Here is a 27,915-nt window from a genome sequence, read left to right on the forward strand (position 1 = left end):
ATATATATATATGTATTGTGATTATATGAGAAGTCTTAACTGATTGTGTTTTGAATGTTAACGGTCTGAAGAAGCCTTTCTGAAAGTGCTTACCGACAGCATGCTACAATAAAACAATCCGTTTTACTACATTTAGCAGTATTTCTTTGCTTGGTCTATTTTATTAAGTATTCTCATTATTTGGCAAGAAGAATCATTTGGTGTTTAATAGACACCATAGTCACCTCTCAGGTTATTTACCTAGCACTCGTATTCTTCTTTTTATTCACCTGATGAGAGGTGTTTATTCCGCTGAGAGCCTATATTTATTTTCTTGTTGTTTACCTATATAGCTGTTAATTGACATCTCTCTAACTCTCCCACCCTATATGCACCAATAATTCATACACATAATCAATGGGTATGTTTTTCCTCCAAAACTACTGTTGGGACATGTGTTCTATTGTTCTACAAATATCATTTGATTATTAATGCTCCCCATTCAAATACTATCATTGGTGGCCTGTTGCTATCAATGTAACCTGCATGCCGTTATGATGCCTACTGTTGTTTCATTTATGCATGTGTTCTGTTTGCTATGCAACTGTTCCAAATCTGTTGTTTTGGGATAATTGGAACACCCATGCATGCTGTTAAAACTAATTTTGAAATGATTTGTTAATGACTAACCAACATATTTTGTAAAACCTCAACACCATAGCACATCTGGGAAGGCAGATCCCAGTGGATCTGTCTGTCCCACCTCATCTGGCTGTTGGAACGGGCCCCAGCATGTCTGGGACCCAACCCAGGACCTCCTTGTCTGGTGGTCCTGCACCATCTTCAGGTGGAACTGCCTCATGGGATGGGGCTCATCACCCCCTGGGAGTGGGTACAGACAGGAAACTGTCACCCATAGCCAGGTCCGGGGTTTGGTGCATAGCACCATCTAAAAGGAGTTTGGTGGACAGCTGCACCATATTGAGGGCCACTTGGTGCATTTTGAGGGTCAGCCTGCCCCTCCTGTCCAGCCCCCAGCAGATCCACCATTGGGCTGTGAAGGTGCAGTGGTGACTGCCCTTGGGTGGGGACCTCAGTCCCACTGTATCCATTTGGGGACTCATGGGCATCTGCTTCCCAACCACCCTTCCCGTCCAAGGTGATTACCCCCCACATGTGTCATATACCACCCCTGTCTGCTGTCTTGTCTGTCTTCTCTGTCTTCCTACCCAACTTACCTCCCCAAATATACCTACTATCCTTCCCCAACATCCCACTCTTACCTTAAAAAAAGGGCATCTATTCCCAAAAAAATTATGCCCCATACATAGCTGTCCATTTCCACATGCATTCACTGGACACATGTAATCTGGTCCAATTGACTTGACAACACATTACTGTTATCCTTTCCCCTCTCCCAGGGGTTTGAGTGTCCAAATTCACCTCCAAATTCTGTAGAAATTCACAGCTGTTGCTGTAGAAGAAATGGACAGCTATGGACCTTTCCTACACCCGCCCTGCATATCCCTAGCTATCTTTCATTCTGTACTTTCCAATGTATGCCCCTTTTTTCACCACTTTCCTATCACCCCTTGTTCTTTTCTTTTAAAGAAATTAGCACAGGGTAAGCAGGAATAAGCGGTGGTAAGTGAAGCTAAAATGGATTAACCATAGCTTGACATTACTTACTGTCATCCAAACCCACCCAAACCTGCTTACAACTGCTTAAAAGTGCCTTAATCACTCTGTATCCATCAGACCATGTTCTGACCAGAAACAAAAAAAGTCAACACTGCCAAGTCACAAACCTGAGCTGCTAGGCTCTACAATCACAATAACATACCACTACACCATCTTAACTGTGAGATTTTGTAATGCTTTAACAAACATATCATGCATTCTGGTCATTAGACATTAAGAAAAAAAACAGCAGTTCCAAGTCTTGGACCCATGACCTTCTACACTATAGTCTGTGCAATGTACCACTACATCATCTGAGCTGAATGAGTTAATGTACTTTTTTAAACATGTCAAGCAATAGAGGCATACAACATTAGGGAGAAAGCTCTGTGGAATCATTCATGTGTTGTATATAGACATACACACACACACACACACACACACACACACACACACACACACACACACACACACACACACACACACAGACACACACACACACACACACACACATATATATATATATATATATATATAAATGTATGTACATAACATGCAGTGAAGTCAAACCTCAGAGCCATCCCTCTCAACCTCTTAGTGCAAGACACCTGTACAAAGGCTGTAAAAGGGGGGGAATGGGTCAGATACAGGGACATATTTCAACTATCACTGTTAAAAACTAAGACATTTCCTAAAGCAACAGGATGTGTTTCAGCAGACAATTACTGAAGGATATGATGATGGAAACTGAAATGTTATGTCAATATTTACTGACATAAATCCTTGGATGATCACAGCAATTTACCAGGCAAATACAAATAAATTGTGGAACAGAACAAAAGTATGGGCCACACATCTGGACATTCTGTGAAAATCCTGATAGTGGAGAGGTATGCTCAGAACCTCTTAGTGCAATGAATCTGGACCAAACCTGACAAAGTAGGGGGACAAAGGCATGAAAATAGAGACATATCCAAAGTACGTGAGTAGATAAGCTGAGAAAGTTGTAGTAACACTGTATGTCCTAACATATACAGACTGAAATAATTTGCTTCTCATTAGTTAGTGACCTCAATCCTCACATCATCCCACTGATGTGTCAGGAATACATAACAGTTATGGGACCAGACCAATGATATCAGCCAGACAACTGGACATCCTACGAATGTGTTGACATAACACAGCATTAGGGAAACTACACTTAGTTAACAAGCAACATCCAAACTAAAATCAGATTGTCATAACACTACTCAATCAAGCTCTAGGGATGTACACATGCATTTGCCAATATAACAGGCACTACAGGGATGTAACACTAGTGGAAAACAGACACTGGTGTGAAAGGGTCCTACTCACAACCAATTGCACCACAGTCACAGCGACATACCAGTAAGTAAACTGAACACTACAGTATAATGACTGTTTCAGCACCAATATTCCATTTGCTACTCACACATTATCCCTACATATACTGTTCCAAGTCCCAGTGTAGTGGGAATCTTGAGGTGTTACGGGACATGTCATGGTCTGCCCATGCAAACATATACAGGTGATAGGGAACCAGAAACCGGAGCAGCATGCACAGTCAGACAGAAAGGGCCCATAAGACTCACATGTTTCCCATTCCCTACACATCCCAAATAACATGTACACACTACACTGCTACACAATCCAGACAGTCTGTTAACAATGGCCAGACATACACAGACTTTTCAAATGTATAGTTTCCCACAGAATGTATAAGCACAGGGCTCATATCTATGACCACTTCCTTGTTACATGTCTGGAGGTGTATGACATCACTGGGATGGTAGCAGGAATGAAGGCAATAAATAATGATACTACATATCTCTAAACCTCTTAGTGCATGAAATCTGGACAAAGCTTGACATAATTTGGGGACAGAGGCCCAAGCTCAGGGGTATATTGGACATTTTGCTGCTATAAATGTAGACAGTTGCTAGCGTTACTGGGTTTGTTGTCACATATATTTTCTGAGGGATATGACATCAGCAACACTAATGGATGTTAGCATGTACTGACTGCATTCTCCAGAGTATCCTATTGGTTAGCCAAGGAGAACACTGATCTGGGGAACAGACTAAATATATGAGCCACACATCTGGACAGTGTCTAGGCCTCTGGACAGTGTAGAGGTTTGATCTCAGTCATGTAACAGAATGGAAATCCCCTGACAGCTGGCAAACATGTCACTCAGCAGCATATGAAGCACAGTAAGACCAACACAACACTCCCAAACATCAGCTCTTGGCAATTACCCATGTATATTCAAATATAGCATGCACTACAGGGATGGAACTATAGAGAAAAGCATATAGTGGTGCAAAAATGTCCACCCAAAAATATTTGCACCGCAGCCACAGCAACATACCAGCACCCAAAATGAACTCCAGAGTACAACAAATGTCTGAACAAACATATCCTGATTACCAGTCACAAACTACACTGACGTATACTGGCCAAAATCACAGTGTACTGGGAATCCTGAGGTGTTACAGGACATTTCAAAGTCTGCCCCTACAAGCATACAGACCTGATGGACTGCCAGCAGCCATAGCAGCATGCACAGTCAGATAGGTAAATTATGTATGGCACTCACATCTCCTACTCTCCCGAGAAGCCCAACAAACATCTACACACAACACTGCTACACAATCATGGTAGTCTGTCCACAATGGCCAGGCATACATAACTGTCATATGTACAGACTTCCACAGAATTTCCTGGGTGTGGAACAATAATCCTGGCCACTGCCACATACCATGGCCAGGAGTCTGATAGGTCACTGGGATGATAACTGGAGTGCAGTCAGTAATTAATAATATACCATACCTCTGCACCTCATAGTGCAGGACATCTGGACACGACATGATGTACTTTGGGGACAGGGGGGCGGAAAGAGGGACATATCACACATAATGGTGTTACAAACTGAAACAGTAGCTGGTGTTACATGTGTTGTTGTAACATAACATCCCTGAAGGATATGATGTCTGAAACACCAATGGATATCAACAGTTAGTGACTACAATCATCACAGTATCCAACTGACCTCACAAAAACAGATGTTGTTCGAGGAACCGACAAAACAAAACAGGCAAACCTCTGGCCACTCTGTGGACAACATGCCAGTTGAGAGATATGTCAGAGGCATGTTACTGTCAAGTCACTCAGTAAATGCATGTCCAGATGAATCCTGTCAATCTAGCAACCCTCCATGTGTATAACAGCTGTAATGACATACAATCTGTACACAATTCTGGAGCTTTGTCCCCCATGTTGTTCAGCTGTCTCCACATGTCCTGTCCTGTGAGGTATTCCCTCCTACTGTCTGTGAAGCTGTAGCCCCCACACCTCCATAATGTCTCCTGCACAAGCAAGGAAAAGGGGCAAGGCCCACATGAATTACTTCCCATATGTTTGAACTAGCAGCAGTGTCCAGGCCCAAACCACAATATTATGCGGGCACCTACATAGCTTTATGGCCTCAGCAATACCTGACTGGACAACATTAACCGCTTCAAGTTAGGCTGAATGCCTGTGGTGGACAGCAGCAATGCACAACTACCATTATAGGTGGAAATTATCACAGGACGGGCCAAGAAGGAACAGGCAGCCATGTCACCTTGTTCTGCACAAGCAAATAAGGTCACAGGTGATGTACATGAAGGCTGTCTTTGATTGCAGACTGGATACATCCACCAAGGCCAATCACTAGGCCTTCCAGACATGTGGTTGCAATTCCAGAGGCATCACACATATCTGCTCTGTAGTAGTGGTCAATAGCACCACATACACATATGCCATAGATATAAGCAACCGGCTGCAGACAGGTGAAGGGTAAACTTCACCCCCCTTTCCCCCATACGTACACATGTGTATGTACAACACCTGATGATCAGGAAGCAGGTCTGTAATGCCCTGTCAAAGGCAACACACAGAGGTCTCTATAGGTCTGAAACCATTCCTGTCTGCATCCTACATGAACACAGGCACAGGCTCTCACACCTATTCTGCAGTGTAGTCAACCACAGCCTGAGCACCAGTGTCATCCCATCTGCACAGAGGACAGACAAAAAGTTAATAGAAAACAGGTTATGCATTAGCATGAATGTTCTGAATGATACACGTCTTAAATTGAAATGTATGCCATTATGTCATGACAGCAGTCCTCAATGACATGACAGAAACCCTCTCCATTTAATATAATAATATAATATTAATAAGCAATAAAAAATAAATAAAAATAGACAGCTCAAATCCTCAAAGCAAGGTAGTGTAGTGGTCAGAGTCCCAGCTTTGCATACAGGCATACACGGTTTGAGTACTACAACATGCAATCCAATTTTACATGGGAAAGCAGTGTTAAAAGTACCATTTAAATATTAAACTATGTGGTAAGTTATTTTTGTCACCCAGGGTAGTGTAGCGTGTGTAAAATGGAAGTGTGAGTGCATATAACATGTGAAACCACCCTTGTATACATATGTCCCATGCAGTATAGTTATGCCCTTTGCTAGTGTAATGGAAACACATTTTATATTTTATAAGAAATATATAAAAAAATATACAAATATAATATAATATGATATTATAATATTATATGGATATAATATTATAACATTATTATTATAATAATATAATATAATATAATATAGATGGAAATATATATAAAAGATATTTGGTTAGCAATGCTCAGCAGGTTTAAGCATTGTTCGAACATGAATGCTAAGCAGCAAGTAGCTCAGCTAAGCAGATTTGCACACTAGCAAATGTCACTAAGTGAAGCAAACACAGATTAAGCATGTGTCCATTTAACCATGTGTTGGCATCGTGTAGCGTTGCACAAACCCTTGCAAACCCACTTACAACTGCTTTAATCACTCTGTTTCCATCAGCAACTGGTCTGCCTAGCAACACAATAATCAGTTCTACCAGGTCTCAAACCCAGGGCCTTGTATACTATAGTCAGAGTAATGTGCCACTACACCATTTAAGCTGTAAGGATTGCTGAGGCTTTTTCAAACATATCATGCAGTAGAGTCATTCAGCAGTAGGGAAACGATTCCGTAGAATCAGTCAGGTTTTGTATTTATACATATACACCTCCATCTAAAATTCTAGAAAAGTGCACTCATTCTCAATTACTAAAACATCTCACAGGCAATAACCTACTTGCACCCACCCAACATGATTTTCAGCCAGCACACAGCACAACAACAGTCTTACTGTCATTTATCAACACTGTATACAAAGCTCTTGATGCAGACCTCCTAACAACAGTGATCCTATTAGACCGATCAAAAGCTTTTGGTACAGTGTCCCACTCAAAACTAGTTTTACAACTTGAGAACATAAACTGCTCCACACACACCCTAACCTGGTTCCATAACTATCTACACAACAGAAAACAATCTGTTAGATGGCAACATAAGCAATCCAATTACATGCTCAAGAACACAGGCGTTCCCCAAGGGTCTATTCTTGGGCCCTTGCTTTTTAACATATTTATTAATAATCTCCATAAAGCATCCCTGCAAAGTACACTAATTCAATATATGGATGATTCAATTATAATTACATCCTCAAACAACACCTCAGATCTCCTTTGAGAATCATATACTCAGCCAAATCAAAAAGACCCATTTTAAGCTTGGCAAACTCTACAGGCATGAACTTTATTTGGGCAAGTCTACTAAGTTGAAACTAGCTAATAGTCTACTTCTACCCTTCGTCCTCTATGGTTGCCCCATTTTTACTAACCTACACACATCTCTCCTGAACAAACTGCAGTTGTGTTACTATAAAATAGCTAAGTTTGTCTCCAAAATGCCAACTGGAACTCATCATTGCATGGCCATTAAATCTATAAACTGGTTTGAGTTCCCTCATTACCTACATTACTCCAACTTACTCTCACCCACAAGCTACTAAATAATCCAAACTACTGCCCAGCCCTTCAAACTATATTACAAGCACTCACCTCTACTTGGCATCTTAGGTCATCTAACAAACAACTCAACCATAACTAAACCCAACAAAAGAGTTGGACAATGTCTCTATTCCCATGCCATTGCTAAACTTTGGAATGTGTTCCCTCTCTCTATTACTCAAGTAGACTCTTTAAAAACATATAAATTTGCACTAAAAATATCTCGATAACCTTGTCTGTTCTTGCCATCATATGATTAAACCACCTTAAATGTTTTGGCCACTATACACTACAAATAATTTTACTAAGTTAATATAGTTACAATTTACACTATCTCTCTTCGTATCCAATCTCTCTTGCTTTCTTTATTTCTGTGGCCAAATAAACAGAATTGATTAAACAGTATTATTAGTTATGAGAATATACAAACAGAATTACTAAAAATGTAATACACTGGGTTTATTTTCTTGTATTGTATACCTATGTATGAGTCTTGTATATCTACTTAAATTTGTATTAGGTAAAAACTTTCTTGACTTTCAAAGTTAAGCTAATGTTGTGTAAACATTTCTGTGATTGTGTGGAGCCTTTCTCCTAGGGCCTCCAATGAAAATGGATCATTGGAACCAGTGGACTTTCCTAGTCAACAAATGTCAATAAATAAATAATAATATATACGCATGGAGATGAATATATATGGAAAAATATATACATAATATAGAGATATACACATAAAATATATACATATACATATAGATAACTAAATATATTAAAAATATATATATAAATATATATATATATATATATATATATATATATATATATATATATATGGGTCTACTACTTTTGGTCGAATTACATTTGGTCGAAAATGATTTCAGGTAGCCCACTTCACTGAAAATGCATTTCACTGAAAACTCAGTTGGTTGAATTCCATTTGGTTGAAAATGGAATATAGCCCCTGGCCCACTGCAGTGTGACCCTGGAGTGAGAATATAAAGTTGGGGGGTGTGGGGGGGCACAGCCCCACAAATTGGGGGGGGGTATGGGGAGTGTAGTCCCCACATAATTGCAGTGTATTCACTATCACATACTTGTATATCCATTAAAAATACATTGAAACATATAACATCAGTAAAAACTATCTGCAAAATGTGGGGGGCTACACCCCCCACACCTCCCAATGTGGGGGGCTATGCCCCCCACACCCCCCTAACTTTATATTCTCCCTCCAGGGCTGCACTGCAGTGGGGCAAAGGCTATATTCCATTTTCGACCAAATGGAATTCGACCAAATGAGCTTTCAATCAAATGAGCTTTCAGTGAAGAGGGCTGCCTGAAATCATTTTCGTCCAAAAGAAGTAATTCGACCAAAAGCAGTAGACCCATATATATATATATATATATATATATATATATATATATATATATATATATATATATATATATATATATATATATATATATATATATGCTCATAACATGTACTGTAGTCATACCTCACAACCATACCTCTCAACCTCTTAGTGCAAGAAATCTGGCAAAGGCTGTCCAAATGGGGGGGCAATGGGCCCAAACTAGGGACATATTTTAAATATTGCTTTTATAAATGTAGAATGTTGCCAGAGTGACAGAGTTTGTTTCAACATACAAGTTCTTAAGGATGTGAGTTCTGAAACTAAAATGTATGTCATCATTTACTGTCAGAAATCCACAGATCATCACAATGATTTACCAGGGATATAAAAATAATGAATCTATGGAACAGATCAGAAATATGAGCAATAAACCTGGACATACTGCAACAATATGGACAGTCAAGAGGCAGGCTTAGAACCCCTTACTGCAATGAATCTGGACTAAGCCTGACAAAGTGGGGGGGGAGAAAGCCATCAAAATAGGGACACATCTGAAATACTGGAGTAGATAAGCTGACACAGTTGCTGCAGTAACAACCTCATTTCTGTCCTATCATATATTAACTGAAATAGCACAAGTTCAACACTCAATTTCTTTTCACTAGTTAGTGACTGAAATCCTCAAATCATCCCACACATATGGGGGCCAGACAACAGTACATCCTACAAATATCTGGACATATCATCACATTAGGAAAACTACACTCAGCTGCTAATCATGTCACCAAGCACTGTCCAAACTACAGTCAGATTGACACAACACTAACCCAAATCTGCTATGGAGAATTACACATGTATTGGCAAATATATCAGGCTCTACAGGGATGTAAAAGCACTGAAAAACAGACACCAGTGTGAAAGTGCATACCCACAACCAATTCCACCACAGTCACAGTGACATACCGGTTCGCTAAAGGAACAGTACAATATAAGGACTGTGTGAGCAAAAACACCTCAACATGCTTGCCACTCACACACGCACCCTACATATACTGGCCAAATTCACAGTGTAGCATGATGCCTAACCATGGTATGGGCCATTTCTTAGTCTGCCCCTACAAACACATACAGCCAATAGGGTCTATATCATGAGATCGACAGGTGAAAATGTTGAATCTCACTTGTTTGATACCAAAATGTCAAATTCCAAGTTTCCCGAATGGCCAAAACACCAGTTGGCCAAACACCAATGCCACACTAAAACAAACATATTTAAGTGGGGGGCTTCACCCCCACATACCTCCTAACTAAATATTTTAACTCTGAGACTTTACTACAGTCAGGGAAAGGGCAAGTGTCACAGAACGGGTTGGAAAGAAATCGGTGTTTTGTCCGTTAAGGAAACTTGGAGTTCGACATTTTGGTGTTGAACAAGTGAGATTTGACATTTTCACTTGTCAATCTCATGATATAGACCCCAGCTGATAGACTTTCAGAAACAGGAGCTGATAGACTTTCAGAAACAGGACCAGCATGCACAGGCAGATAGAAAAGGAGCCATAACAGATAAATCCACCCACCCCCTCCCTACAAAGGCCAAATAACATTGACACATACTGCTACACAGTCCTGACAGTCTGTTAACAATTGCCAGAAATAAGCAGGCCTCTCAACTATACAGAGTCCCACAGAATGTCCAGGCTTTCCCCTCATATATAAGGCCTCTTCCACATAACATGTCTGGCTGTCTGATACATCACTGGGATGAAATCAGGAATGTAGTCAGTAAATAATCATATACCATACCTATCAAGCTCTTACTGCATGACATCTGGACAAAGGCTGACATAATTGTGGGACAGAGGCCCAAAAACTGGGGCATATTTGAAATGTTGCTGTTATAAACTGAGAAAGTTGCTGGTGTAACAGGGTTAGTGGTAACATATCTTTTCTGAGGGATATGAGGTCAGAAACACAAATGGATGTTAACAGTTACTGACTGCAATCCCGACAGTATGCTACTGAATTTCCGAAGACAAAAAATTTCTGAGGAACACACCAAACATAGGAGTCCAAACTCTTGCCATTCTGTGGGTAGTCCTACAGTTGACAATGTCAAATTAAGTTAAAATCACGCATAAATTCCATGTCCACACAAACCCTGTAAGATTAGCATTAATCCAAATGTATAACAGCAATACTTACATTCTTCCCCTATGTGTGGAAGATTCACCCCCATTTTGTTGGCCTGTCCCCACAGTTTTGGTTGTAAGAGGTATTTCAAAATACCCTCTGTGATCCTATTGTTCACACACCTCCATGAAGTCCTCCTCAGTGGCAAGGAAAAGGGCCAATGCCCACATGAAGTACTCAATTATTGGAGTGTGTTGCCATGCCATTGGCTATATGAATAACAACACAGCTGTTCTGCATGCAGTTGGCAAGTGGGGGACACCAATTCGTGCAGAGGCCATCAGCTGCATTACCTACAAAAGGCAAGCTGCTGCCTATGCAAAACAGATGTACATCCTACATCTGTATGAGAGAGAAAGAGAGAGAAACAGTGAAAAGAAAAAAATAAACAAGCCAGATATAACCACCTACACTTGAAAAAAAAACAGGTATGTCAAACAAGTAAGCCTGTAATGGACTGTAATAGGGGGTATGTAAGAATGGTAAATAGGATGTTTAACATATATGTCTCAACAAGACTTGCTGTACTGATATATTGCTGATCAGAACCTATGGCCATAGCATCTGGGTCTGTCTGTAGTGACATAGATCATAGGTCAGGCCCCTGAGTCACCCCAGGAAAGGATGGCTCACATATGACTACTACCTTAGTGTGCATTGAACAATACTGACTGTGACAATGCTAGGCCAGCTACTGGGATGTCATGCATATCCATATCTTACTTGTGAAACAACTATGATATACTTGTTTGTCTATACATGCTATTTGCATAGTAAAGTACTGTTGCAGATGTGTGTGTTGAACTGTATGTGATATACTGAGCTCAGACCATGTAACTGTCCAGTGTTATGCACACTGACCATATGGGTGCCTCATATTTGTAGTCATTTACTCCTAGAGTTGTGTTATATCTGGCTTGGCAAATCTGTGAAGACTGACATTAAAACATCTCCTTCTTTTTCCTCTGGCTGTTCCCATTAGGGGTTGCCACAGTGGATCATCTGTTGCCATTTCTGCCTGTCCTCTGCATCTTGCTTTGTCACACCAACCACCTGCATGTCCTCTCTCACCACATCCAGAAACCTTATCTGAGGCCTTCCTCTTTTCCTCTTACCTAGCAGCTAAATCCTTACCATCCTTTTTCAAATATACTCAGCATCCCTCCTCAGCACATGTCCAAACCAACATAATCTTACCTCTCTGGCTTTGTCTCAAAACCATCCAACATTGGCTGACCTTCTCATATACACAATACTAATCCTGTGCACCCTCGTCAGACCCAGTGCAAATCCTAACATCTGTAGCTCTGCCATGTCGATGTTCTTACTTCTGCCTTTTTGTCAATGCCACTGTCTCCAACCCATATAGCATAGCTAGTCTCACTACTCTCTTGTAGACCTTCCCTTTCACTGTTACTGGTACTCGTCTATCACAAATCACTCCTGACACTCTTCTCCACCCTCTCCATTCTGCCTGTACTCTCTTCTTCACCTGTCTTCCACAGTCATTGCTACTCTAAAATGTTGATCCCAATCATTTCAACACATCCACCTTTGCCAACTCTATCCCCTGCATCCTGAACATTCTGCTACCCTCCCTCTCATTCACATGCAGATATTCTGTCATAGTCCTACTGGTGTTCATTCCTCTACTCTCTTCAGCATATCCCCACCTCTCCAGGTTCTCCTAAATCTGTTCCCTACTCTCAATACAGATCACAATGTCATCTGCAAACATCATAGTCAACAGGGACTCCTGTATGATCTTTTCTGTCAACCTGTCCATCATCAATGCAAATAAGAAAGGGCTCACAGCTGATTCCTGTTGTCATCCCACCTCCACCTTAAACACATCTGTCACTCCCACTGCAGACCTGACCACTGTCACACCACCCTTGTACATATCCTGAACCACTCTTACATATATCTCTGCCACTCATGACTTCCTCATACAATACCACAACTCCTCTCTAGACACCCTGTCATCTGCTTTCTCTAAGTCCAGAAAGAGACATCGCAACTTCTGACCTCCTCTGTACTTCTCCATCAACACTCTTAGAGCAAACATTGCATCTGTAGTGGTCTTTCTTTGCATGACACCACATTGCTGACCACTACTCATCACCTCCCTGCTTAACCTTGCTGCCACTATTCTTTCCCATAACTTCATGCTGTGACTGATCAGTGTTATCCCTCTGTAGTTACTACTGCTCTGTACATCAACATTATTCTTAAAATGGCACCCAAACACTTTCTCTCCACTCCGCATGCAACCTCTCACTTTCCAAGACATCATTAAACAATCTGGTTAAAAAACTGCCATCTCCCCTAAACACTTCCATGCTTCCACAGGTATGTTATGTGGACCAGCAGGCTTTCCAGTATTCATCCTCTTCATCGCTACCCTTACTTCTTCCTTGGTAAGCCATTGCACTTTCTGATTTACCATACCCATATCATCCAACCTTCTCTCTGTCATTCTCTTCATTCATCAGGCTCTCAAAGTACTCTGTCCATCTGCTCAACATGCTCCCCTCACTTGTGAGTACATTTCCATCATTATCCTTTATCACCCTTATCTGCCGCACATCTTTCCCAGCTCAGTCCCTCTGACTAGCCAGTCAGCACCAATCCTTTCATCCCTCCCTAGTGTCCAACCTGTTATACAACTCTTCATATGCCTTATCCTTAGCCTTTGCCACCTCTTTCTTTGCCATGCACCTCATCTCCTTATACTCCTGTTTACTTTCCACATCTCTCTGACAATCCCACTCCTTCTTTCACAACCTCTTTCTCTGTATACTGTCCTGTACTTCCTGAGACCACCACCAGGTCTTCTTGTACTCCTTCCTCTATCCACATGTCATACCAAGCACCTTTCTAGCCATCTCCCTTACTAGCTCTGCTGTACTTACCCAGATATTTGTTAAATATTCACTGCCACACACTGTCTGTCTTAACTCTTCCCTGAACTACACCTCACAATCACCCTTTTCCAGTTCCCATCTGGTCCTGCCCTCAAACTCCTCCTCTTCTTGATCACCAATGTCATCTTACAGACCAACATTCTATGCTGCCTAAATACACTTTCTCTGTCACCGCTTTACAGTCTCCAATCTACTGTAAACCGGCCCTCCTACATTGGATATATTCCACCTGTGTGCATCTTCCTCCACTCTTGTATGTCACCCTATGCTCCTCCCTCTTGTTATATGTACATATTCACCACAGCCATGTCCATCTTTTTTGCAAAATCCACTACCATCTCACTGTCTGGATTCCTTTGCTTAACACCATACATACCCATCACTTCTTCATCTCCTCTGTTCCCTTCACCAACATGCCGAATGAAATCTGTTGCAATCACTACTTTGTCACCCTTGGGTACAGTCATCACCACGTCATCCAACTGACTTCACATTTCTCTTTTCCATCCATCATTCAACTAGCTTGCGTAGCATATGTTCTAACAACAGTCATTATTACACCATTAGTTTTCAGCTTCATAAACATCACTCTATCAGACACTCATTTCATCCCTCCAAAACACTCTTGGCATACTATCCCTTCAGGATAACTCCTTCCCCCTTTCTCCTCCCATCCGCACCATAACACAGTTGTGACCTGCCTCCGATAGACCTAGCTGTACTCCCCTTCCATCTGGTCTCTTGCACACGCAATATATCAGCATTCCTCTGACCATCATATCAGCTAGCTCTGTCACTATACCAGACATACTGCCAACATTAAAAGTTCTTACCCTCACTACCACACTCTTAGCCTTTCTGCTCTCTTCCTGCCATATGAGTGCTGGACATTTATATTTATTTATTGACGTCTGTTGAAAGGGAAAGTCCACTGGGCTTGAAACCCATTTTCACTTTAGGCCCGGGGAGGAAAGCTCCAAGTTACATGAAAATCATTACATGAATTTGTAAGGAAACAATTATAAAGCAAGTGAAATAATACAAAAAACTAAATAGAAAATATGTTGCAAAAAGGTACAATGCAGTAACAATGAAACATTAGCATGTAAGAAAATTATACAGTTATAAATATTTAACAATACAGCACAATTTTTTTGGGGGGGTAGGAAAAGGGAAAGATAGAATTAGAGAGTTAAACTTAAAAATAAGACATATATAGTTAGAATCTTATAGCTAGGTAGTGGGAATAAGTAGATTATAGGTGGCATATATTTAATGGCAGTATTAAAAGTAGAAAGTGACAGAGAAGAGAAAATGTGTTAAGATGGTTGTATTGATGTGTGGGCTATGATACTAAAGATTAGGGATAACTCGTATGGTGTAACAGCATAACATATACATAAGTATATTTGCTACATGAAACAGTTTTGCTAGATTAAGGAGGCTGCAGATGTGTGTTGCATGTGCAGCTGGGGTTATCAGTGATATGTTGTTTTAGTTTTCTTTTAAAGGAGATTATGTTGTCTAATTCTGTAACTGATGATGGGAGGGTGTTCCACAGTTTAGTTATGGAATGGGAATAGAGGCAGCAACCTGCTCTTTTACTAGGTCTCGCTACTTTAAGTAGGTGTTTGTTGTTAGAGAGTAGATTTTTCAATGGGATGTAAAGTTCAATGATATTTTTTCAGGGAAGGGCAACACTCGGGTTTATCAGTGAGTTTATGGGAAAAGGTAAGTTGCGTGTAATGTAGGTAATGTGCAAATTCTAGCCAGTTTAGTTCTTTAGTGGCTGGCAATGGTGGGTGTGATTTGGTTGGGCTGATGCGAATGTTGCAATCTTATAACAGGAATGTAGTTTGTGCTGTAAAGAGTTCTAGAGATTGTTGGAGATAGGAGACCCATATAGGAAGGTTGGGAGGAGAATACTTTTTGAAAGTTTTATTCAGATGGATTTGTCTAGGTATTGTTTGTTTCTGTAAAGCTTGCCTAATTTGAAGTGAGTCTTTTTATTGCGTTATTAATATGCAAGTCAAAGCTAAGTTTGTTGTTAATAGTAATTCCTAGCAGTTTGTCCTGATTTACTAACTCTATTGGGGTTTTGTTTATGGAGAATATAGTAAAGTCTGTGGGAACAGGTTTAGATGCAAAGATGAGTAGTTTATATTTATTAGGGTTAAGTAATAGCTGTGATTGGTTTAGTCAGAGCTCTATGGACTTAAAGGCCTTTTGTGTTAACTTTTGGAGGTCAGAGAAGTTATTCGAGGTACAGATTATGGTTGAATCGTCTGCATATTGTATGGTAGTATAATCAATCAGAGGGAACTTTATTTAGGTCATTTATAAAAATGTTGAATAGTAAGGGTCCCAAGACTGACCCCTGGGGCACTCCTATGTTATTTGGCAGGAAAGCTAGCGAGGTTATTCAGTCATTTTACAGATTGCTGTCTGTTTTCCAAGTAACTAGTGAAACAGGTTAGGGTGGCATCAGAGCATCCTAGTGAGTGGAGTTGCTGGATAAGTTTGATGTGGGAGGCTGTGTTGAATGCTTTTGAGAGATCCAGTAACAGGACTGATATATGTAGGTTACTATCTAGGGCATTATAGATGTAATTTGTGAAGGAGAATAGGGCAGTAATGGTATTGTGGGATGGTCGAAACCCATGTTGTGAATGGGGGTAGTAGGTTGTTGCTGGTTAGATATTCAACCAGTTGTTTGTGGATGCATTTTTCCATTATTTTAGATAGAGGGGACAGTATGGAAATGGGTCTAAAATTAGATAGGTCATGAGGGTTTCCACCTTTATGAAGTGGGGTGATAATTGATTTTTTCCAGAGCTGGGGGACTGTGTGTTCTGCAAGTGATTGGTTTATAAGGATACTTACTGGGAAACATATTGCCTCAGCACTACTTTTGTGGTATTCTGGGGGGAGATTATCAGCAGATAAGGAGCCTGGTTTTAATTTGCCAAGTAATGTTTGTATTTAAGAGGTTGCTACAGGTTGGAAGTTAAAAGATGATATGGAGCTGATACTGTTTTGAGGTATGATGGATGGGTTAATGGGGGTTGGGGTATTGTCTGCATTTACTAATGTAAGAATAATATCGATAAAGTTTTTATTAAATATTTCACTAATTTCAACTGGGCTTTTTTCTGGAAATGGAGATGGGTTTTGGGTGCTGCCAAGATTTAGTAATGAATTGACAGGTTTCCAGAAAAGTCTGGGATTATTACTGTGGGTGTTTATTTGCTGAGAGAAATAAGTTTTTTTTTCCTAATTAATGGCCTGTTTTGCTTTGTTTCTAAGTATTTTGAAGGTGGTTTTGTTGGGTGGGGTCTTATCTTTTCTCCATTTGTGCCATGCTCAGTCTCTATTAATCAGTAGTTGTTTGGTTGATTTAGATAGCCGAGGAGCATGGTTATGTTTAACTCTCTTTTTTCTTATGGGGGCTGTGGAGTTAAGGGTATCTAGGAAGACAGTATTGGAATAATGTACTGCTTCATCTAATAGAAGATATTTCAATGGGTTCCAGTTTAGTTTTTGTAATAGGTTGCAAAAGTGAGACTGGCTAAAATTAGCTAGATTTCTGGTATATTTGTATGAATGAATGTTTGGAGTGGAGGTTGATAGTCTGTGTATCAGGGCTGGTAAGTGGTGACTTAGGGTGTTGGGATTGGAGTAGTACTGTGGGTGGGATATTAATATCCAATCTAGGGGGGATTTAGGGTGATTATTTGTTGTGTGTGTTGGGTTTTGTATAATTTGTGTAACTCTGAACAGATTGATGGAGTTTGTGAAATTGCTTTGTGTTAGTTTAAGCCAATTTATATTAGTGTCACTGAGGATGATGGTTTCATTTGAGATGTAGTGGTTAGACCATGATATGAAGTCTTCTAGTGTTGGGATATTTGAACCTGGAGGACTGTAGATGGTAGCAATAGATATTTGTTTATGGTTGTTGAAAAATAGTGATGCTAATTGGATTTCGATATTATTGAAAGTGGGAATGATTTTTGGGTGGGGTACTATGTTTAAGTGGTTACAATATATTAGTGCCAGGCCTCCCCTTTTCTTATGACGTCTATCTTTTCATAATATTTGATATCTGGGGGGGGGGTATTTCTGAGTCAGATATCTGGGGGTTGAGCCAGGTTTTTGTTAGAGCAACTATATCAGGTGTATACTGTGTAAGCCATGCATGGAAGTCTGCTACTTTGTTGCAGATACTACGGATGTTTAATGTCATGATGCAAAGGTCTTTTGGTGTTTTCACTGAGAGTGATGTAGAATTGTTAATATGTTGGGTGGGAGAGTGTCCAGGCTTTGGATGAATATCTCCACTTTGGCATAATAATGTGAAGATAGTGATTTGGATTGTGGATGAAATGTAGTTAAGTATGGAGTATGCATATGCGATGTATAATTGTTTGATTTTAGGTGTATCAAAATGCAGTTTGGTCTTGAAAGTGATGGTGTCTCTGTGACTGCAGAGTGATGGTGAAATATCAGAGTAACTATTTTGGGGAGAGTTATGGCATATGTATGCTGTAGTTTGTATTGGGGTTAGTTGATATTGTGTGATGTGAGATGTGAGGTGGTAGAGAGTAAGTAGGTTAAAAAAGGTTAGGGATGCTATTAATTGTAGAGTGTGCATGATGTGAGATGTAGGAGGGTTTACTTATTTTGGGTGGGGGATGTGAAGAAGTCATGGGGGGCTAGAGCCCATGAGGAGGTTGGAAGGAGTGGCCTGTGATGTATAATGTTAGAAACAGTGGGGGCGAGAGGGAATTGGGGGCAGGGTAGGGGAGCAGAGTGAGCAGAGCAAATAGAGCAGGCTTGCTTGCCCCTGCAGGGCTGAGAGTGAAAACTATCAGTGGAGGACTAAGGAAACATATGTGGAATCAAGCATTTAACTTTATTGAGTGGGATTATCGATGATACACTTATGAGGGTGGCTGTGCACTAAACCTAATTAATAGGGTTGGGTAGGCATTTTAATAAGTTTGCAGCAATTACTTAACTGGGATAAATAAGTTACCGTAAAATATTAGTAAGCTGAAATATAGGCAGACAAAGACATGCAGTCGTGACTATGAGGAATTTACTTTAACCAGATATTGACCGGTGTTTAGATTGGGGTCAATTTTGGGAGCCCTAACTGTCATGCACACTGTAGAATTAGAGGAAAAAAATTGCTCTAATCTCTGATTATGTATACAACAATATTCACCTATGTCAAAAGCTTGAAATGGTAGCCTTGTTGTTCCTTTTCTTTTAGTGTGGGACCTGTCCTTTAACAAGTGAGCGGTCGAAATCTATTTTTGTTTATGTCCTGGAGGGGGTGGGGACTTCAAGGACAAAATTCCCTGTAATTACCTAGAAAAAACAAAACAGTAAGGCTATGAGCAGGGCTTAGGTAATACAGTAAAAGATACAGAGAATACATAAGACAGATACATAGTACAAGAAACTGGTATTCAATCAGAAATAATACTTAACAAAATGAAGTCATATTTTATAGATTCAGGTTGCACTCTAGCAATACAATTCATTAAAAAGTAATATTGGTTACACAAACAAAGCATAAGGTGACAATACACATTTTAAATAATGAACAGACCACTGATGCCATTGCCCTTCCTACGAAGCCCTTGCACTGGCTTAGGACTCACAAAGTGCATCTGTCTTAGTATACACATTATTAGCAGAAAAGAAAACCAATAGCTCAATTATATGCAATGTTGTCAAGATGCATGTAAAAATAAAACTGTGACTTTTGAACTTACTCTGCATCTATATCAACAAAATTATTAGTTTGCAGCAAAGACAATAACATTAAAAAAGTACATTTAACATAGCATTGCAATTGTTACACAAATACAGTTTGCGAGGGTAGGTACGCTTCATGCACATATTATAGTGATTGAGGAGTATAAAAAGCTAGGTAACAAGTTAAGAAATTATCATCTTCTTTCAGCTGTTCCCATTAGGGGTCGCCAGAGTGGATCAACTGTTTCCATTTTTTCCTGTCCTCTGCATCTTGCTCTGTCATACCAACCACCTGCATGTCCTCTCTCACCACATCCATAAACCTTATCTTAGGCCTTCCTCTTTTCCTGTTACCTGGTAACTTCATCCTTAGCATCTTTTTCCAATATACTCAGCATTCCTCCTCAGCACATGTCCAAATCAATGTAATCTTGCCTCTCTGGCTTTGTCTCCAAACCTTCCAACCTGGGATGACACTCTAATATACTTATTCTTAATCCTGTCCACCCTCGTCACACCCAGTGCAAATCTTAACATCTTTAACTCTGCCACATCCAGCTCAAACTCCTGCCTTTTTGTCAATGCCACTGTCTCCAACCCATATAACATAGCTGGCCTCACTACCCTCTTGTAAACCTTCCCTTTCACTCTTACTGGTACTCGTCTGTCACAAATCACTCCTGACACTCTTCGCCACCCACTCCATCCTGCCTGTACTGTCTTTTTCACCTCTCTTCCACACTCACCATTACACTGAACTATTGATCCCAAGTATTTAAACTCATCCACCTTCACCACCTCTACTCCTTGCATCCTCACCATTCCTCTATCCTCCCTCTCATTCTCACACATATATTATATCTTAGTCCTGATGACCTTCATTCCTCTTTTCTCTAGAGCATATCTCCATCTCTCCAGGGTCATCTCCACCTGTTCCCTACTCTCACTACAGATCACAATGTCATCTGCAAACATCATAGTCCACGGCGACTCCTGTCTAATGTCATCTGTCAACCTGTCCATCACCATTGCAAATAAGAAAAGGCTCAAAGCTGATCTTTGATGTAATCCCACCTCCACCTTAAACACATCCGTCACTCCCACCACAGATCTCACCACTATCACACTACCCTTGTACATATCCTGTACCAGTCTTGCATACCTCTCTGACACTCCCGGCTTCCTCATACAATACCACAACTCCTCTCTAAGCACCCTGTCATATGCTTTCTCTAAGTCTACAAAAACACAATGCAACTTTTTCTGACCTTCTCTGTACTTCTCCATCAACACTCTCAGAGCAAACATTGCATCTGTAGCGCTCTTTCCCAGCATGAAACCATACTGCTGATCACTAATCATCACGTCCCTCCTTAACCTATCTTCCACTACCCTTTCCCATAACTTCATGATGTGACTGATCAATTTAATCCCTCTGTAGTTACTACAGCTCGGCACATCACCCTTATTCTTAAAATGCAGTACCAAAACACTTCTCCATTCCTCAGGCATTCTCTCATTTTACAAGATCTCATTAAACAATCTGGTTAAAAACTCCACTGCCATTTCACCTAAAGACCTCCATGCTTCCACAGGTATGTCATCTGGACCAACAGCCTTTCCATTCTTCATCCTCTTCATAGCTATCCTGACTTCCTCCTTGCTAATCCATTGTATTTCATGATTTACTATCCCCACATCATCCAGCCTTCTCTCCCTCTCATTCTTTTCATTCATCAATCCCTCAAAGTACTCTTTCCATCTCCTCAACAGACTCGCCTCGCTTGTGAGTATGTTTCCCTCATTATCCTTTATCACCATTACCTGCTGCACATCTTTCCTAGAACAAGTTAAGAAGTGACAACATAAAATCACAAATTCAGTACAGTAGAATATGCTTTAGTAAGCTGCAGTTATTTAAGCTATGGACCAAGTCAGCTGTACTGTATAAGTATACTGTATGCAGTATGCTTCTGCCTGTCAATAAAAAGGCTACTGTGCTATAGAATGACTCAAGTGTGCTACAGCAATATTAAGAATCTGTCACTAATTTTGTCTCATTGCCCCCATGTATGTGCGGCATCCTATAGATGTCCTGCTCTAATGGGTTGAGAGGGATTACTGGACAGCAAGAGTGTGAATACAGTGTGCCATACTGACATAGAACAGAAATGTATATCAGGTATTACCTGTGCACATGCCAGTATGAGTAGGTGTATCTGGCTGCCTCATAACAACAGACATGGGATGCAAAATGTTAGTTAAATAAGCTGTACATGTTATACATGTGTGTAATCCTAGTTACTGTGCATCCAACAGAGTGACATTTCTACACCTGCTGGTTGTTGCATTGCCCCGACACAGCCATGGGTACTGCAATAAGCATGATTATCAGTTTGAGATTGGGGAGGTGTCCAAATGTCGTATGACTTTGTGTCAATGCCTACTACGAACAGCTATATGAACACCTACATAGCTGTATGGACTCAGCAACACCTTACTTGTAAAACCTGCCTCCACCAAAGTAGAGTAATCCCCTTTTCTGGACAGCAGTAATACACAAACCACAGACTTGGTCGCTATTTTGGCTGTACAGGGCAAAGTAGGAGCAGGCACCAACCTGGCATCAAATCAGCAGTTGTCTGAACAAGCATATAAGTTCCCAGGTGGATTACTGTAAGGCTAACTATAAGTACAAATTGGACACATCCACCAAGCCCAATCACAAGGCCATCTTCCCATATGTCTGAAATCTCAGAGCAACAAACTAACCCAACCTGTAATGGTGGTCAATCAGACTGCATACACACACAACATAGCTATAGCCAACCTGCTGCAGACAGGGTTAGGGAAACATCACACCCCTGGCTCAGCATTACTATAGGTAGATATGCACACCACCCATACCCCTCCCCTCATCACCCATGAGGAGGTACATATTGCCTACTGAAAGGCAACAAACATAAGTATCCATGGGACTTTATAACATCCCTGTCTGTATCCTACATGAACTCAGGCATGTGCTCCCAGCTCCATTACACACTGTAGTCACAACAAGCCTCGGCACCATTTATACCCCATCCAAATGGAAGATGGCCAATGTCATCCCTCTACCCAGACCTGAATGAGGACTAGAGGATTATGCAATTAACTGGTCCTTATTGGGGTGTATATGACACATCAGGACCAGGAGTGCAATGCAAGCTGATACTGTCCTGATAGATTACAGGGGTATGGTGTGGTTGTGAGTGGTGGCTACTGGTATTCAATGTACATGTGCAGGTTTTGTACATACTTTTGCCAAATGCATGAGGTCCTGTGATGTGTTTCCCTGTTTATGTCTTCCAGGTTTAATGTTGCATCAGCGAAGAGAAACTTTTTCTGCGGCTGAGACAAACATAATCATAGAAACAATACTACAAAACCATGCAATAATGTTTGGCCAGCGCCAGCAACATCTGTGGGAGAGGACCGCCCTGTGGGATGACCTTCTCCACAGGGTAAACAATTTCAGCCTGCATGCACCTACATACGAGCAGGTCCGACATCACGCAAATGACCTCATACATTATGCCCGGCAAAGGGCTGCTGCTGTAGCCAGGGACCTCACAGCAACAGGTGGGGGCCCAGCCATGCATCCCCCACTGACACCCACCGAGAAGCTCCTTACCATCCTTGGGGTACCCAACCCAGTACAACATCAGGGTACAGACACCAACGTGTTGGAGTTAGGTGGCACCCAGACAATGAACGAGAAGCGTGCAGGTAAGGCCCCAGTGAAGATTACTAGATTAGTGTAGCAGGCATAACTGTATCTGTAGAGTATCCACATGCATGTGTCAGATCAGACCGCAGTTGTGGATTGGGTTATCTAATGCACAGACGTGCACATATATGGTGAAGGACAGCAAATTGTGCAGTACTGGGGGTTGTACTGTAAATGTGCAGACATGCTGCATCCATCCTATACCAATGCCACATGTGAGTCTGCTGTTAATACTTCTCTCCTACAACTACCTAGGACCCGCTGGTCTGCATGTGGGATAGCAGCCTGAAGCTGGTGAGTATGGAATTGTTGTGTTGTGGTTTGCCAATACCCCAGACATGTGAAGGGCTTTCAATTTACCATGCACCTAACTGTCACTCAAAACCGTATTGCTTTATAAGCATGTTCATTTGTGGTGGGGTTAACTGCATTGCATCACAGTGGCCACCACAGGGGCCTATCTGAAGAGAATGTAACATTCCTGTAGCATACCTCCCAATCTGTCAGTGCAAGACTTCTGGACAGAGCCCAACAAAATGGGGGAGGGGGACAAACGGACTGAGGTAGGGACACATTACCCTTATGAAGTGGATATAAACAGTGTATACACCCCTGTTAAGATGCCAGGTGTTTGTGATATATACAAACTGAGACCACAGTATGTCAATACACACCTTTTCCAACCTTTAATGTGACCCATAACATGAACAATTCACTTGTAAAACCAATCAGTCACTTGGACACCACATATGGAGTGTACAAACATTACAATAAGCTGGATGCATACGTGTGCACACCCTTCAAATAATATTTTATTGCAGCAGCTTGTAATTTACTGACAGCATTCACTCTACTTAGGTACACACCTGCCATAAAGTAAAGGCACTCTGAGTAACACCAAATAACAGTCTGCTGTCCAAGTAGGATATGCATGACATTTGCTCAGTTGCCTGCAACAGCAACAGCCATGGCTTGCAGACAGCTTACAAAGCAGCAAAGGGATCTCATATTTGAAAAGTATCAATCAGGAGTAGGGTACAACAACATTACCACAGCATTGCATACACCATGGAACACAGTGGAGACAGTCATCAAAAGGTAGATTGACTATGGGACAACAGTGCTGTTGAAAAGAACCTGATGCCCCTCCAAAACTGATGAAAAGACATTTCCAAACCTATTCAGAAAGGCTGCCAGGAGACATACAGCAACATTGAGGGAGTTGCAGGAATCACTTGCAAGTAATGGTGCTGTGTACTACATGTGAGAACAATCTCCCATATTCTCCATAAGTCTGGCCTATTAGGTAGGGTCAGAAGATGGAAGCATTTCCCCACACCAAAAAACATCCAGGGGAGGATACAACTTGCAATACAGCACAACAAGTCTCCCAAAGGGATGTGTGAAAATGTGTTATGGTGTAATGAGACTATGGATCGACCTCACAGCCACATTACCAAAAAGTAAGAGTGGTGCACAAACAACATCTCTCTTCACCTGAAGACACCATACCCATGGTGAATCATGATGGTGGCATTGGCCTGTTGTGGGATGCTGTTCTAAAGCTGGAACTGGGTCTGTAGTCACAATGGTGGGAATTCTGAACAGTTAAAAATAACACATCTGGCCCTCATCCATCAGGCATCTGCAAGAACGCTGAGGATGGGGAGGGGTGTCAGCTTTCAACATGACAAAGACCCAAACCATACATCCAAGGCTACCTAAGAATGACTCCACCTGAACACACTTATGGTTATGGATTGTACCAGCCAGAGCCTAGACCTAAGCCTGATAGCAAAATCTCAGTGTGATCTGACAAGGGCTGTGCACATGAGACGCCCTTGCAGTCTGACAGAGTTGAGGGACCTTTGCAAGGAAGAGTGGCCAAATAATGCCAAGCCAAGATGTGCCATGCTGATAGACACCTTCCCAAGAATAGTGAATGCTGTAAGTCTCTTACAAGGTGCTTCAACAAAGTATCATTTTAAGGGTGTACACAATTATGCAACCACCATATTGTACATATTTCATTTATTATATTTTACACGTAAAACATTGGTTTGTTTATCAATTGGATTGCACAGGTCATATGTCACATAAAAGGTGGGTAATATATTTGAATGCATTATGGCAGTCTCATTTTATATATTACAAGAACATGGCATGTTAACAGGTTTGTGTACACTTATCATATCCACTGTAAGCTTAGAAGATTGGTGGTGTAATATGAATTGTGTTATCATACATTTACTTCTGGTTTGGAGGTCTGAAAATAAAATGTATGTCATTAATTAGTGATGTCACTCCTCAGTTCATCCCATTTATGTATCAGACAAACACAGGGGTTATGAGAAACAGAGCAAACATATGAGCAGGACATCTACACATCCTGTGAGGATCTATATCATTGTGAGGTATGTTCTGTAGTAGTTGTCACTGTGCTATACAGGTGAACAGCAATGATGTGTACGTGGATGCAGTCTGTGCTGGCCATCACCAACTAACACTACTCACATATCCAAGAGCTCTATATTATTAGTTACATGTAGTAAAACTGGCTGCAATGCATGATATTAAGGGTCATGTGCCATGCATGTCACTATTTGGGTAATGTGAGGTCTCTGTAACAGATTTGTGCCACCTCATCTGTAAATGTCTGTGTGTGTGCATGTGTGTGTGTGTGTGTGTGTGTGTGTGTGTGTGTGTGTGTGTGTGTGTGTGTGTGTGTGTGTGTGTGTGTGTGTGTGTGTGTGTGTGTGTGTGTGTGTGTGTGTGTGTGTGCATGTGTGTACCAGCCAACCTCAAAGTGCAAGTATTAATGTACATATGTTGTCTTCCCCTCACAAGTGGCGATGGGGTTCGGGGTCCCTCCCACTTGGAAACTGATGTCATTATCTCTGCAGACTCTGACAATGATGATAGGAATAGTGTGGTACAGGTGGTGTATTTAGGGGCTGAATCTGTGCCATTGGTTGGCATCCTACTGTTGTCCACACCATCCACGCACTAGGTGACAATGCCCACACATACCTCATCACCAGTAGCCACAGATAGACAGTTGGCAGGTGGTGGCATGGATCACACTAGTGTGGTGACTATGGCAGATGTGAGTGTAGACACTGGCCATAGCCAGAGTGAAGGTGAGGTTCCACACAGGCGGATAGACAGGGATGCTCACTGGAACATTCCTGCTCATCAACCCGCTGTCACAAGTGACACATCAGGTGTCACCAGATGCATGTTTCAGGCTGTTATGAATGCACAGGCATGTAGTGAATGCCAAACCAGACAAATACTCAGGGTGGTGGATGCAACTCTTCCTAATTTACGTGATGGCATACATGACCTTGTTGAGGCCATACATCAAAATACTGAGGTCATGAATACACGTCGGGGTGAGACCTTGGCAATCCTCCACCATGACATGTCTGTGCTATAGCATGTGGTGGGAGATGGGCATCGACCATGTGGATGTTGGTCAGCACCAACACCAGCTAAGAGTCTACAAGGCCATGCACTTTCACACTCCTGTAATGGCAGTGAAGCCAGCACTAACGATGGGGGGTTGCTGTGCACATCACTCTGGAGCAGGCCATGGGGTCGTGGTCCTGGCTGGTCCATTCAGGGACACAGATCCAGCAGACAGCAATCACCATCAGGAAACAGTACTGTATCTGGCTTTAGGCCTGGTGGTGCTAGTGCTACCCCTGGAAGGATCAGTTCACATGTCCATGGCCAGAGAGTGTGAACTGGACACTCTGCCATGTATGGTTCACAGCTGTCCAACATACCCCTGTGTACTGCAGCCACATGGGGTGACTGTGTTCATGCATACACACACATCTGTATTAAAGGCAGGTCACCTCCAGATACACACAGCACCTCTGCACAGCCCATCTAATGGAAACCCCTCCAAACGCACACACATGATGTCAACCATATGGCCCAACCTAGGTCACAGGCAAACCCACACCATACCCTGTGCATATGGTGATACCTGTGCCATATCCCTGTTGTCTATACCATCCATGCAGAGACATGCTAATATGGGTCTGATGCACAGGGTGAATATAGTACAGTGCAGTGCAGCTATCTAACACTGTGTAAGGTGCTGTTGGCTTGCATTTGTTAGGGGTACACATACAAGTGTAGGTACCTTATTAGCTAGGATGCATTATTGCTGTTATTACCACTGACTGAATGTAGTCTGACATGTTGTATTCCATTTGTCTTCCATGTGTCTGTGTGTCTGCAGGCTGTGGCCCTGCAGACATTCCCAAGAGGGAGTAT

The sequence above is a fragment of the Protopterus annectens genome, chromosome 7.part0, assembly GCF_019279795.1.
Source record: "Protopterus annectens isolate FY-2018-M chromosome 7.part0, PAN1.0, whole genome shotgun sequence".
Classification (NCBI taxonomy): domain Eukaryota; kingdom Metazoa; phylum Chordata; order Ceratodontiformes; family Protopteridae; genus Protopterus; species Protopterus annectens.